This window comes from Choristoneura fumiferana, chromosome 3 (assembly GCF_025370935.1).
Source record: "Choristoneura fumiferana chromosome 3, NRCan_CFum_1, whole genome shotgun sequence".
In the NCBI taxonomy this organism is placed as follows: domain Eukaryota; kingdom Metazoa; phylum Arthropoda; class Insecta; order Lepidoptera; family Tortricidae; genus Choristoneura; species Choristoneura fumiferana.
Window position 1 is genome coordinate 14995987 of NC_133474.1, and position 14822 is coordinate 15010808.

At 37.3% G+C, this 14822-nt stretch overlaps 1 protein-coding gene across 5 annotated transcripts in view; it reads right to left on the reverse strand.

The window, feature by feature from the left end:
- LOC141426705 (uncharacterized) overlaps positions 1–14822 on the reverse strand; it is a 173109-nt gene that overhangs the window by 111061 nt on the left and 47226 nt on the right. For 2 of the 5 annotated variants that reach the window (XM_074085825.1, XM_074085827.1), the window contains exon 2: positions 2645–2690. The gene's annotated coding sequence lies outside the window, so the exon portion shown is untranslated. Of the gene's footprint in view, positions 1–545; positions 766–2644; positions 2691–14822 lie in introns of those variants that run through there. The other 3 variants (XM_074085826.1, XM_074085828.1, XM_074085824.1) reach the window with 2 other exon arrangements.

Below are 14822 nucleotides of genomic sequence, written 5' to 3' on the forward strand. Positions count from 1 at the left end.
GAATAATTATAATAATCGGGTTATTGTCGAGAGTTAATAATTCCATAAAAAAATAAGGATAATCGATTTGTTGCGTGTAGTGGAAAGATACGTTCTCAATTCACAGAAGCCACAGAATCCACAGAATAGGTAATAGTACAAGTATCTATATTGGTAAAGATGTGTGTTCTTGTATGTATTTTTCTTATCGGTACTGTAGTAAACATATTACTATAGTAAAGGATGCTACCATAACAAAAGCTCCCAGATTAAATCAAGTTCGGTTCAAATTGGCAACGCAAACGCACCAGAAAGTTCTTTTCCGAGTGAAAGCGTTCTGCAAATAAATCGTGGCTCGGAAACAATGCACGCATTGTTCACTTGTAAATTGGTTCAAATAACTTACCTGCATGCTTTGAACTTTGCCACTACTCGGATAAAATGTACGCACTACCTACTTTTACTTTCGAATGACCAATACGTTGGCTAGCTTCACGCAAATATATATAAATATGAAACTACCGTGAGACTCACTCATATTAAATATAATGACCCGGATAACTTACGTCTTAAATCGAGTTTAGCTCGACATGTTTCGGGCTAATCCGTAGCCCTTCGTCTTCGGAGCAACGCGACTCAGCAGCTGCTGCAACACGCGCACTGCGCGCCGCCGCTCTGCTCGCGCGACTACCCGACGAAACTGACACCGGCACACAACTACCCGCGTTTTCATCATCATTACAACTGTCAAATGTAGGGTAGCACACAACACTAACAACATCGCTCTGTAAAGGTACGTTCACACACACCGATGACGCAGCACGAGTATTTAACACGGGTCATTATATTTAATATATATAAATATGTTTCGGAAAAGATTTTTTAAGGAATCTTTTGGTTTATCAATACCTACTTACGTAAAGTCTACATAAAGACTAGTCGACTTTTTATTTTATTAAAGTACAGGCACGTAAAGAACAAACGCACCACTCTGCGTTTCACTAAACATAGAACTCCTTTTTTTAAATCGGTTAAAAATAGCTTGCAAAAAATACATTTCGAGATACAATTAGGTACTTAAGATCTTTCAATATAATTGTAGCGTAGCCTGTGTTCTTTGTCTGTAAAATAAGCGCTTATTCGAAGATTGAGAGATTATTGGTCGTTAAGTTAGTAATTAGCTAAATTCTGGTAATGAGAATACTAAATCGTTAAATTCGTTAACTTCTTGGAAAAGTTAAGGTTGGGCTGTAATAGATGGGGGCCATTTTTCCGTTAGAGACCAATAACATTTAAAATAGTTTATTGTTAAGTTTTCTCTATCTACCTATTGTTTGAATATCTCGTAAAGAAAAAGTGAATGAATGTGTTCGTTAAAATGCTTTCCCAACATAATATCTTCAACATGTAAACACGATACGATGTAAAATACCTAGGTACACCTAAGTTATTTCATACATGTACTAACATTTTCATAACATTAATAAAATCAACATTTTGTAATATCGAACAGGTAGAGAAACAAAGGAGCTGTTTGCATAACATAAGCAATGTGTAATATTGATTGAACAATGAAACGGGAGTCCGGGCGAGACCTACATTCAGGAATACAGGTGACCTGGCATGAAAGGCGGTTAACATTGTTGGACACATCTGGTAGCCTATGGAGCGTGGGCTACTGGCCCATGGAACAATGCCTTTCTCTATTCTGCTGCATTTGAGTGATCTCAATGCATTTTAATATGTATTTTTTATAATTTATATGTTCTATAAATAGTTATCTTGTTAGGTGTACCGCGAAGATAAATATACTCAGCGGCTCAAAATTTGGCCCACCCTTCATACAAAATTACCGATTTTGCATACATTTGAGGGCCAGATTTTTTGCCGCTCAGTATATTTTCAAAAATACAATACAATGACTCTCTATTGAATACCAAACATATTTAGTTAGCAGTACAGAGAATACAGATAAAAATATTTAGAGATTAATCATAATTGAGATCAATTTATAATCAGGATTATAGTTAAGTTATTTTTAGGATAGTTTTTAATTTAATTGTACCATTACGATAATGCGTTTGTAGTTATGATGAAATAAAGTTGTAAAAAATAATTATTAAGCTAGTAACATGTATGGATTTGTAGTAATAATCCTGAAATATATCATTAGTTTTAGAGTAGATAGGTAAAAATACTTATTTTATACATATACCTTCATGCTTTAACGTTAAATAAAATTTGTGTAGGCAAATTTACTTAAAAATGTTACCGCCTCTTTACTAATACAATTTACTAAAGGTTTTTTTTCTTTAAGGGACATTAGGTGAACGAGTATATAAACTTTTGCTAAATAATTTCACAAAAAAATGCGGATTTAAACGTAAATTTATATTCTAGCACTTAATTGGTGTACAAAGATTAATGTGTCGGTATAATGGCCGTAAATAAAAACGTTGTCCGTATTACCGGCCTTGCAAATTTGTAACGAATTACTTTCGCCCGTGAAATAATGTAAGCTTCTGTTTTTGCTTATTTCAAGTTCACATTATCATAATGTGGTATTCAGCTGACGCATAATGTTTACAAATTGAAATCAACGTTTAAAAAGCGCTTTGGATGTTTATAAAGTGCATGCATTTTTTATTTCAGTAATAATTCTTACCTAAGTAGAGTTGCTTTTATAATGCCCAGTTGAAAATGCCCATAATCTGAAACAATAGAATGACACGTTTAAACAAAGCGATAGAATTATTTTCGGCGTGGTTTCCTTAACTGATTATATAGTCAACAATATTGCTCACAACAAAAGGCGAACTACGAGTAAAAGGTAATAAAGCCAAAATGGCGTCGGCGAGTGTTTAGGGTTAATCTCGCTTTATAATGTGAAGAGGGTTTCACGTAGTTTAAAATAATGGCACGAAAATTGACAAGAGTTAAATGCTTCAGGTTGAGCTGTCAACTTAAAAGTTTTCGTGACTTTAAGTACAGTCGACCAGAGTTAGAGATATTATACCTACATTGTTTCCCCTACAATGTTCTAATCTAGAAGAAAAAGCGAAAATGTATCTATGTAGTCGATTGCGACTATAAAAGTATACGTAATATGGGAGCTATTATGTAGTAGGTAAAGGTTTCATATTATAGGCATAATTTAATAGAAAAAAATTAACCGACTACAAAAAACTATGGAAATAATTTTCTACCAGTCTGAAATCGGTCAGTGCCTCAGCACAAGCCAGCAGGAGTGGACCTATAGTTATCTACCTCACCTACGCACTTTATATTGGGCTTCAATTACTCCTGCTGGCTCGTGCTGAGGCACCGACTTACTTCAGACTGGCAGAAAATTACTTTCATGGTTTTTTGTAGTCGGTTCAATTTTTTGTTATAATATTTTTTCACGCTTTTTAGTGTAAATAATTTAAGATACAATAGTTTAATATCAACTGCTCTTCACCTTTTACGAAAGATGCTTTTTCCGATGCAGAGATGTTCATTATTGAGGAGTCCTAGTGCTTCACCACCCGTTTTACCATATGCATTACGAGGAGCATAAATGATGATGATGACTAGAGGTGTCCCTACAACATTTGAAGAGTTCTTTCGATTTCTTTAAGATTCAATCATCAGACCCTGATTTGGTGCTTATGGGACCTAATCGAAGACATTCCTAGACGAACGCAAAAAAAATATTTCAAATCGGTTCATAAATGAGGAAGTTCTGAGGTAAGAAACATTAGAAAAAAAAACAACCGAATTGATAATCTCCTCCTTTTTTGAAGTCGGTTAAAAATTAGCAATAAAGATGAAGTACGTACGTCTATCTATACTATTGATAGATTACTACTTGAAACAGTAGAAAAAGATGAAAAAGGAATAAAAAAATCGCATACGACAATGTTACAGTATTTATACATATATGCCATATTTAAGAGTTTAACGTCAAAAATGTGACAATTCAGGGAAAGTAGCGCTCTCATTTAATTTTTATTCTTTTGCGTACTCGAACCTAGGAATACCTACATCGTCAATTGTTACCCTACATTTGCATCACAATACTAGACATCCGCAAACAGATTCATCAACGTTCCATGTATCGGGTACCGTACAAACGTACCTATACGAATACAAACATACGAAATTAACTTCGGAAATTCGAGCGTTACAGTAAAAAGGCGGCCAAAGGATTTCGAGGTACAGTGCAGCCCATATTGCTAGGTGTGGGACAAATTAGCATTTCACAGACATGAGACAAAATGTCTCCGCTTCGTCGGCTTAATGAACGGGGAACGTCGTGATTAAACGCCTTTACGGCGACTAAGATGTAACTCGGCTGCGAAGAGGTGACGTTCGCCTAAATTTAGCAATTAAGGGGTGGGCCGATATGCGAGTATATTGATTAAGATAGGATACCGGAACTTAATCTGCCGGTACATGCGAAGCGTGATTAAATCACTCGAGTCACGACGGCACATCGCAGGAGGGCCGGAAGTGAGGCCGTGCAGGACATTTACGATAGGTAAAATATCTTACATATTAGTCCAGTTTTAACCAACTTTACAGTCATAATATTATACCATATTACTTGTAACGTTTGTGTTACAGGGCCTTGGTACTGTACTTCAATACGATTTTCCCAAATTATTCGTAACATCGCCAAAGCAGAACATTATACCATATTTTTATTAGGATAAGAATACTGTGATTCTACTCAAAAACTTTACCTTTAAATTGCACCACTTGCTTTTGTTGAAAAAGGTTGCCTGGAGGAGATCGCTCTAAAGCGATAAGGCAGCTCTCGGCGTACCTGTTTTCTCTATCGCTTACTATTGTGGTGGTCAATAAAGAGTCAACATTGTATATTATATTACTTTATCACAGTGTAAACGACTCTTCCGATGTTCTTTATAACTCTTGTGGATACGTAACGAGTATTATAAGTACCTACCTATTACTATACAATCGTATACTAGTACAACTATTACAGCAGCATAAAGCTGGGGATATCAAAGTGTCCTGACTGTGCGCCAGTATTGGCTTCCGCCTGGCATCGGGCCAACCTCACCAAGTCGTTTTCTACGAGATAAGTAAAAAGTTCGCGATAAAAAATCATTGCATAATTTATAATGTCAATAAACGCTTAAGGCTGCTCTAAAACTAAGCTAAACTTGTCGTAGTTTAAGATTTGATTGAGCGCAACGCCAACAAACTGTCTCACAGTTTGGCGAACATTTAATTTAAGGTACAATGTATTTGCATTTTTTATTTAAATAAATTGAAAAAAAAATACAGCGGAAAGAATTATCCTCAATTATAAAGTATACAATTAAAGACGCATGTGCAAAAACCCTTAATTACTTTAATACACAGCAACAACACAAGGGAACCGTAATGAAAATAGGAACGCAGAGTCTATGCGGAGCCCGTGCTTACGTGATTAGGTGGCTGTAAAAGAAAATTGGGGAGGAAATCCGACTCTAATAAACAGGCGATTGTAATAATAACAGAGTAAATTCGAAGGCGAGGTCGCTCTGGAGTTTGTTTCCTTATGGTTGATGGTACCTCTTTTTACGTAACCTTGGATTAGGCATCTCTCTAAAAAAATATATCTAATCTAAATACTAAACACTTTTACACGAGAACATTTTTACATATCTAAATACTTTTGCTGTTAATTTTGGATTTTTCAGATAGCTGTCAACAGATTTGCATGGCATTGTTAATATTGAAACTCAAACGCCCGTTTTTAGGGTTCCGTAGTCAACTAGGAACCCCTATAGTTTCGCCATGTCTGTCCGTCTGTCTGTCTGTCTGTTTGTCCGCGGGTAAGCTCAGAGGCCGTTAGTACTAGAAAGTTGTAATTTGACATGAATATACATATCAGTCACGCCGACAAAGTTTTTTTAGGGTACCTCCCATAGACGTAAAGTGGGGGTGACTTTTTTTCTCGACTGACCCTGTATTGTGGGGTATCGTTGGATAGTTCTTTTAAAACCATTGGGGGGTTGCTAAGACAATTTTTCTATTCAGTGATCAGTTTGCGAAATATTCAACTTCAGAGTGCAAATTTTCATTGAAATCGAGCGTCCCTCCCCCCCTCTATAATCTAAACTATTGGGTGGAAAAATGTGAAAAAAATCAGAATGGTACCTATTAAATATATCAAATTTACAAGGAAAATTATAGCGGCTAAGATTGCATGAGAAGTATTAGTAGTTTAAGAGTAAATACTATCGAATAAGCTAAGTTATAGATAAGGGCCTCACTGAAAATAATTATGCTGAGTGGGAGTTTAATGTAGTAAATATGGCAGTTAAATAGCAGCCTAAGGTATAAAATATACCTAAACTTGGAAGATTCAGACACAATACGAAATCCTTATAAAAATACTATTTGATTTTTTCGTAATGGTTACGAAACCCTATCCTGGGCGTGTATGACACGCTCTTGGCCGGTTTTTTGTCACTTAGGTTGAATTCCCAGGTATCCAGTTAGTACCAGGTACCGTGAAGGGCCTCAATCCCTAAGAGATTCGATGCAATCGCTCTTCAGGATGGGACCCTCTTACGAAACACTACCAAGAGGTCTCATCCTGCGTATCAGAACACAATAGACAGGCCGAAGTGAATGGAAGCCGAGTATTCGATCGATTGCAATATCGCGAGATCTTATTATTGTCTTATTCTGTCTTTCATTTGATATCAATTTCATATTATCTGTCACAGCATAATGAATATTTAATAATGTGTTCGTGTGTCGGTGGTTTGTTACGACTGAATGAGCTACGGCGTTTAAATTACGCCGGTTGTCGACATTAAGGTGCAGTCTTGCGGCTGGTCACTCAATAGAAAATTCCCTGAGAACTGTTGAGTTAGCTTGGTCACGCACGAGACTGGTGGAGGCAAACAACTGATTATTGATTTATTTGCCTTACCTACTTGCTCAAGTACTGAACGTGTTTTCAAAATACCCAATTGACAAATTGGCAGATAGACAAATGTGATATGATAAGAAAAATAGATGATGGTGTATAAATGTAAACGAGGAAAGACAATGCTTCTTGAAAAATGATTTTGTTGGGTGTTATGGCTGAGAGCTATTTTTGCGTTACACTCAATTCAATTTAATAGTATATTTCATACTCGTAAATATTATATTTTTGTCAAAGTTGCATTCGCATTGATTGCCCAAAGAAAGTCGATAGTTTTAAAATTAAAACTATGTTTTTTTATTTTTGTCCCACAGTCCGAACAAGGCGGACCTTTCACTTAACTCACGTCTTTCGAACCACGTGTAACCCATTATGAGCATTTCTCTGTTGTTTGACAATAATCGACCATTTACTAAATATATAATCCATATATATATATAAAACAAAGTCGTGTTAGTCCTAGAACGGCTTGACCAATTTTTATGATTTTTGTGTTTTTGGATTTGTCTTCGTCAGGAATAGGATAATAAGAATCAAAACATTGGAAAATTGACGAAAAAATAAAATAAAAGAAAAAAACATTTTCCCACACGAAATGTTCATGCCGTCAAAATCTCCTCTCAAATTAATCAACGTATTTAAATAAGTTGGACCTGCTAGATGGCGCTGTTGTTGGTATGCTATCATAATTTTAATGAATAGTTTTTTCGGGCTGGACAAGGTCTGCCGGGTGCGCTAGTTATGGATAAAACAAGACAAGTATAAATCATGTTTAATGTAGTCTAATATAATAACTTTATATACAGTTAAAATGTAACCATTCTCTTGACTTTCTGACAGATTATGAAGTTTGTTTGTGAAACGAGAGAAGTCTGCACTGGACAACAACGTTCACAGATGCGCTTTTAGTTAGTTTCGGTTGTACAAATATGCATAAAAAAATATATTTAAAATGAAGTTAATTTTATGACACTTAGGGCGTCGTTAAAGAACTTTACTTAAAGGATTTCTGAATGCAAAGTTGAACTTCTTCTAAAACAAGTAGTTGAAAAAAGTTACAACATTTCATTTATTGCAACCGATGAGTCACGTTGAATTGTGTTGTCGACAAAAATGAACACACAAAGATTTCTAAATACTCTCTATCTTCGTATACCTTAACATTATCGTATTAGTATATATATAAAAAAATGAAAATTTTTAGATAGTTTAATGGGGGAGTTTCAACATTTAAGACACCGTTTACTTATTTAGTTAAATATCTATCCCACCACACCGAGTATAGTCGGTTGCCAGTGTAACAAGTGTGGAGCTTATAAGTGGTGATGTCACAGCCCGGACGTAGACGCCAGTCAGGCCGGGAAGCGCCCTCGCCACAACCACTGACATTCGACGTTAATTATGAACTTGACTTACATTTTACTCTATTGGTAGAGTAGTGGGTGAAACGGGATTTTTCGAGTACTATTTAATATTATATACTACTATTGAAAAAGGTTGCCAAGAAGAGGTCGCTCTGAACCGATAAAGCCGCCTATTGCTTACCTTGTAATTTTCTCTCTGTGCAATAGTACAGTCACCAGCACCAATATCTGACACAACAAGCGTGCATAAATATCTGATACGACTCTATTTCTAGGGCCGGAAGGACGTGTCAGATATTTTTGCACGCTCCGCTATGGCAGATTTTAATGCTGGTGACTGCACCTGTTTTCTGTATCGCTTACTATGTGGTGTACAATAAAGAGTAGTTAATTGTATTGTTTAGATTACATTCGTATTCGCTCGCATCTTCAATAAAAGGCTGTTGTCTCACTTGACGTGCGCCCATACTTAAGTATCCGTACCTATACCTCTACACGTTAGACATAAATCCGGTTGTAAGACACGAAGCAGACACCAAGTAAACTAAGTGTGCGAAAATATTTACGTTTTCACTCAATTCAACTACTTACTGCAGTAAGCAGTCACTGTGATGGAAATAGCATCTATTAAAATAAGTTCAACGTAGCATTTTCATCGGCCTGTGTCATTAAAGTCTGTAAGGGTGTCACATTTTGTTGAAGGCGTTCTTGTGCTGGTATTGATATTATTCCGTGTGAAGCCTCCGTCAGCGGCACCGTTGCCCGCGAACCGCGCTAAGCCGCCGTGAGCCCCTCGACTACTGACAAGAGGCTTGCGGGTTTCAACTCGCTTTGTGAGAGTGCTAAAGAGATAGAAACGTTTCGAGGAGAGCACTTGCGATATCCCTGACGCGCTCCATCACCGGTCAAATAGGTTATCCGATCTCTAGAGATCACATTCCGCTTCATCGGGAACATCACTTTAAAGCCCAGTTTAGATCTGCAAGAAAAATAGTGCAAGTTGTATTACATTGCTGCGTTCGCCTGACCACCATAAACTCGTTCGCTTTACGGCCTCGCGATGTTGTCGATGATGTCGCGATGTTGGGCTTTTAAACACTTCGCGATCAAACTTTAAGCAAGTCACTCGAAAATATCCTACATAATAAAGTAAACTTTAAGATGCGGTGAATTTAATAATTTAAGAGCAAGCTGAGAGAAACAGAGAAAGCTACGAACCACCGATTATGTTTTTGATGATTAGTCACGGCGGTGATCTATTGGAGAAGCGAGATTCAGCGAAACTAATTTGAAAAAAAAGCAGTGTCACACCGTTATAAAATTATAGCTACGAGAGCTTCACGACTCAAAATTAATGATCAGCTTGTTAATGAAGGTGCTCAAAGCAATAGTTAGGTCTGCCGTGCTATGACAAAACACTGTAACTCAATTTACAGTGTTTTGTGGTAACACTGTTAAATTAGCCTTATAAATAGACTTAATCTATACGTACATATTTAGAGTATACTGATTTTCTACCAATAACATTGTAAAAGTTCATTGAAATTTACACTGTAACTCTTAAAACCTAGGATCCTGATTCGACTAAACACCTCCTCCAGAAAACGTGTTTTGCCAAAACAAAACTCACCTTTTCTTCAGTCAGTACCTAAAGTTAGTGTTTTGTCGTAACAATTACATGATAAATTTGGAGTGAGTGTTTTGATTTGTTATTATTAGTCTGTTTATTGTAAATCAAACTTTTTTATTTTTAACGTGATTTTGCTTGAGAATGCACGAAAAAGTATAAATCTTGTATTATGTTTCTTTGTCTACAGTTAGTTGCATATTATTTGTAATTTATCCAAATTTAATCAAAATCAGATGAATATTCACGGGTCTGTGGCAAATAAAGAAGAAAAGTTTTTGCGACTTCTGAAAGTAGGTTTTTTTAGATAGTGTTTTGCCATGACACGGCAAAGGTACTTAGAAGACTTCACCGGTGTATACCTACCAAGGAACTTAAAAACCGGCCAAGAGCGTGTCGGACACGCCCAAAATAGGGTTCCGTAGCTATTACGAAAAAATTAAGTAATATTTTATACTGAATCTTCCATAGTTTAGGTATATTTTATACCTTACGCTGCTATTTACTCTTAAACTACTAATAATTCTCAAGCAAACTTAACCGTTGTAGTTTTCCTTGAAAGTTTGATATGTACTTACTACCATCCTGAATTTCCCACCGGTTTAGATTTTAGAGGGGGGACGACGCTCGATTTTAATTACAATTTGCACCTACCACCACCATTTTGTCGGCATAGTTTACATATATATCCGTGCAAAATTACAGCTTTCTAGCATTGATAGTCCCTGAGCAAAGCCGCGGACGGACGGACAGACAGACAGACAGACAGACATGGCGAAACTATAAGGGTTCCGTTTTTGCCATTTTGGCTCCGGAAGCCTAAAAAGGTAGGTATGTAGCTACTCCTATACCTATATGTAAAGGAACGCATGTGTAAGTAATGGTTCATTGTTTTTGTGGTAAATGGCCGGAGATTACCTCAAATTGACGTCTGTGTGTTGGTAAAGTGAAAGGAAGTATTCAGTTGTAGATAATGGATTGAGTTGTTTTGTTCTGTAACAATGCTTCAATTTCTAATACCATGTTGTCGGACAAAGCTGTTTCATTGAACTAAAGCATCTATTCGGATGAATTTTACAAGAAAACAGAGATAATACGTTAAATACATCATTACTGTTTGTTAACTGAGGTGATGAATCGTGCTGATCTGTAAATAGTTTTTGCGCATTAGCGAGGGGCCGAGTCAAGGTCAGTCTCAGCGGAGGGGCTCTAATGAATACACTTAGCTCCATGACGACACCAGAACATAGGTGACAACATTACGACCCGACTATTTCAAGCTGTTATGTCACGTGAATAAGATTCTGCCGCAGGAGATTGAAAAACGATTCAATCCAATATCCTTCCGACACCTTTACCTGCCTCTTCCCCTCGACGGCTCCCTGAAAATCGCATCTTAGGTACTACATCTCTATAAAGTTAGTATCTGTTTTTAGATGTTTCGGTGGATCGGTCGGAGCACTGGCAACCAGACAGGCCCTCGGCCGAGCAGTCGGCAAACTAGTCTAGCGCGGCGGTCGCGTCTAGACGGCACGGCGCGGTGGATCCCTATCGGCTGGTGTAAAATTATGTGAGGTAGGCAAGCGGAATATCCGCCCAAAATCAAATGTTATTCCTTTATTTTCAATAATTTATTACAAATTTGCTCAATCATCCTACATACGCGAACTAACATTTATCCTTCCTCTTTAGCCCTACTGGACTGTGTCTGACGGTAACGTATTGCAGTCCATTCAGAGAGTCGCTTTATTCCCGAATGACACAAAGCAAATATTCAAAGTTCTCACGAACTTTCCAGTTTGGTTTCTGCAATAGAAATAACATAACAACTTCGATGAAATATTGAATGTTTCGACAATACAAAAACGAACATTTTTGGCTGCTACGCATAGTAAAATCTTTACAATTAATGACACCAATACCGAATTAGGTATGTGCAATAAACATCACTAGAATATAAACATTTAATAAAACAATACCTGGTCACGGTAATTATAAGCAACAATTACTAAGGACGGAAGCTATTTATTTTATTTCATTGCGCATGTTTCGAGAAATAGAAATCTTTAGAAATTTAGAAATACATTTCCTGAATAGATGTGTTTAAAGCTGCAATGTAACGTAACACGGCGCTCTTATCACTTTTTCTTTCTTTTCATCCGCGCACAATAGAGGTCGCTTTAGATAACCTCCCCCCCCCCGTATAGTAACAAGTTGCAGAAAGCAACAAAGGGATCTAGATTAAACGGACAATGCGTTCTTTACGAAACTGTATAGCAATTAGTTGGGTTCAGCATCTGCGGTGAGAGTCGAACTAAGTGGCGAAACTGCAACTGACAATGGATCGAGCGGTTGCTACCGGCGCGGCGCATGGGCGCGTGGACTGCGCGCGCGCTGGCGGGTCATCGCGCCGCAACCTTTCACCGCTGCAGAGCCTGACAAGCGAGCGACCCGACCACGACCCTGTAATCAAATCACTTGGTTCCACACCGGCGAGTTTAATACGTAGACACGGCGAGACTAAAATGGACAAGCTCACCATTAAATGTAATTAAATATACCTTACGGTAAATAAAAAACAGTAAGTAACGTCTTCATAATTTAATTAATCTAAAACAAGATCCATGTAAATCACTCGCCTTAAACGGGATCGGAAACAAAGGCTTCCCCGTTTTGTGCTGCGTCTATCCCTTAATTACGTGGCTGGGCAAACCGCGAATAAACAGGAGTCATTGTAGTGAGTAAGCAGATTAAACGATCGAACAAAAATATACGGACGTTATATCAGAAGCAAACAGAATTCTTTTAATTACCTAAAACGGGGCTCAAGGTAGCAATAAGTTTGGTAACTTTTTTCTGTAACATGCCGTTTTGTTTGTAAGAGTTAACAACAATGCTAAAAACATTTATCAGGGTAGATATTTAATTACAATACATTTTGCCAGATGTTGAAGTGCTCATGTTATTTAGGCCCTTGGGAGTAAATAGTTTCATTATGAGAATGTATTCCGTTCTGTTTTGCAAAACAAAAACAAAATTTCAGGGTTTCTATGCTGGTAGCCTCTAGATACCTATATACTCAAACTTACATTAATTTTATTTTATGAAGGGTTATGTAAGTGCCTACCTAGTTCTAAGTTATAACGTGCTGCGGTATGTACCTACCTACTCGTGTCATAGTCCATAATTAAACATGCAATAGAAAAGTAATAAAATAATAAAATAGGTAGGTACGTCTCATAATCTCAACTAGGTAAATACCACATAATTATTGTAGTTAGACTTGCGTGACTTTTAAATACATTAAAATTACGTAGCGTGCCGATAGTTTGGTTAATTTGAAACAACGTAAGGAACATGAACTAAGAAGAAATAGCTCGAAACACTCTACCTATACAATGAACCGATTTCATAATAACTTTTACTCGTTTAAGTCAGCTAAAGTTTTGATGATTTTGTTTTTAGTTGTTGCTGATCCCCCTGGGTAATGTATACTCAGCGGCACCAAATTTGGCCCACTCTTCATACAAAATTTTCCCGTCCGACCCACCTTCACACTGAGCCTGCACCCCAGTGTTAAGGTAGGGAAATTACTTTCCCAGCCTTCATACTAACCTATTTTAAAATAATCAGTGTAACGGTGGATCATACATATGAGTAGGTACAGTATTAACGTTGGGTAACCAGGCAAGCGGTTTACCTTTCGGACTGTTGGTCCCACTGCTAGGTTCCACTTATTTATATAAATATTGTATTTTAATACAAAAATAGGTAGGATAGGTTAGTTAGGTAATTTCAGTTGTCGAAAAGCAGTTGAACAAACTATGGTTGGACCACGGGTACGTCACGATATTTATCTGAAAAGGTTGTAACACTTGTGTTTATCTCAAGAGGTTCCCAACCTTCACACTAATGCGTCAGGTTTCCCCACGGTTTCCCATCCTTACTACTAGTGTGAAGGTTGGTAATATAATTTACCTTCTTTCATTCTGGTGTGATGGCTCAGTGTGATTTGAGGACCAGATTTTTTGCCGCTCAGTATATATTATTTTATATACCTACCCACCTACTGATACATAGATACTATATATATTCTACAATATTTCACTTTGAACTGATTTTAAAATATTTATTATTTATTAGATAATGGGATAGTTCATATGGGTGGCCGTCACGAAAATTCAGCCGCCTTTTTTCATCGCCAACCGCCGGAACGCAACTCGACGTTCTCGGCGGCTGGCCATGCACACAATGCGGATAAATTAAAAATAATTTTATTCAAATGTTCTTAAGCGTCAATATGACACATTCTGGAGAGTTTGTTTTCTTCATTTCTACTAAGTATTAGCGGTGTATTTACACAAGGGACTTTTGTGTTTGCTACAATAACAGCCTACCTCACACCAGGCAAACAGGGCATTAAACAGGATTTGGAAGGCAGCCTAGCCTGGCCTCACGAAATCATTTTGAAGAAATTCACGAAAACTAAAGCTTTTTAGCTAGACTACCTGATCATCATCATTATTATCAGTCGGCAGCGATTTCTTTCTTGAAGTTAAGCCTGCCTAATTGGCCAAATTGTCCAAGGTAAAGATAGTGGTCAACAACATCGAATTTATCGTTCCTAATGACAGGTACGGGTGTGACATGAATATTAACCATGATCTTAGTCTTGTCCATATCCACTATAAAACCCACCCGTTAGGAGACGATGCTAAGGTCACAGAGCATAGCGTGCTCCTCCAGCGACTCGTATATCATCGACAAAATGAAGGTGAGCGAGTGACGCACTCGCCGTTGATGTTGATGCCGAATCCATTTCAACCCAAAACTTAAAAACGTCCTCCAACGCTTTTTTGTACAGTTTGTCGAAATCAAGTCTCCCTGTCTCACCTTGCTGCATTTGGATTGGTTGTGT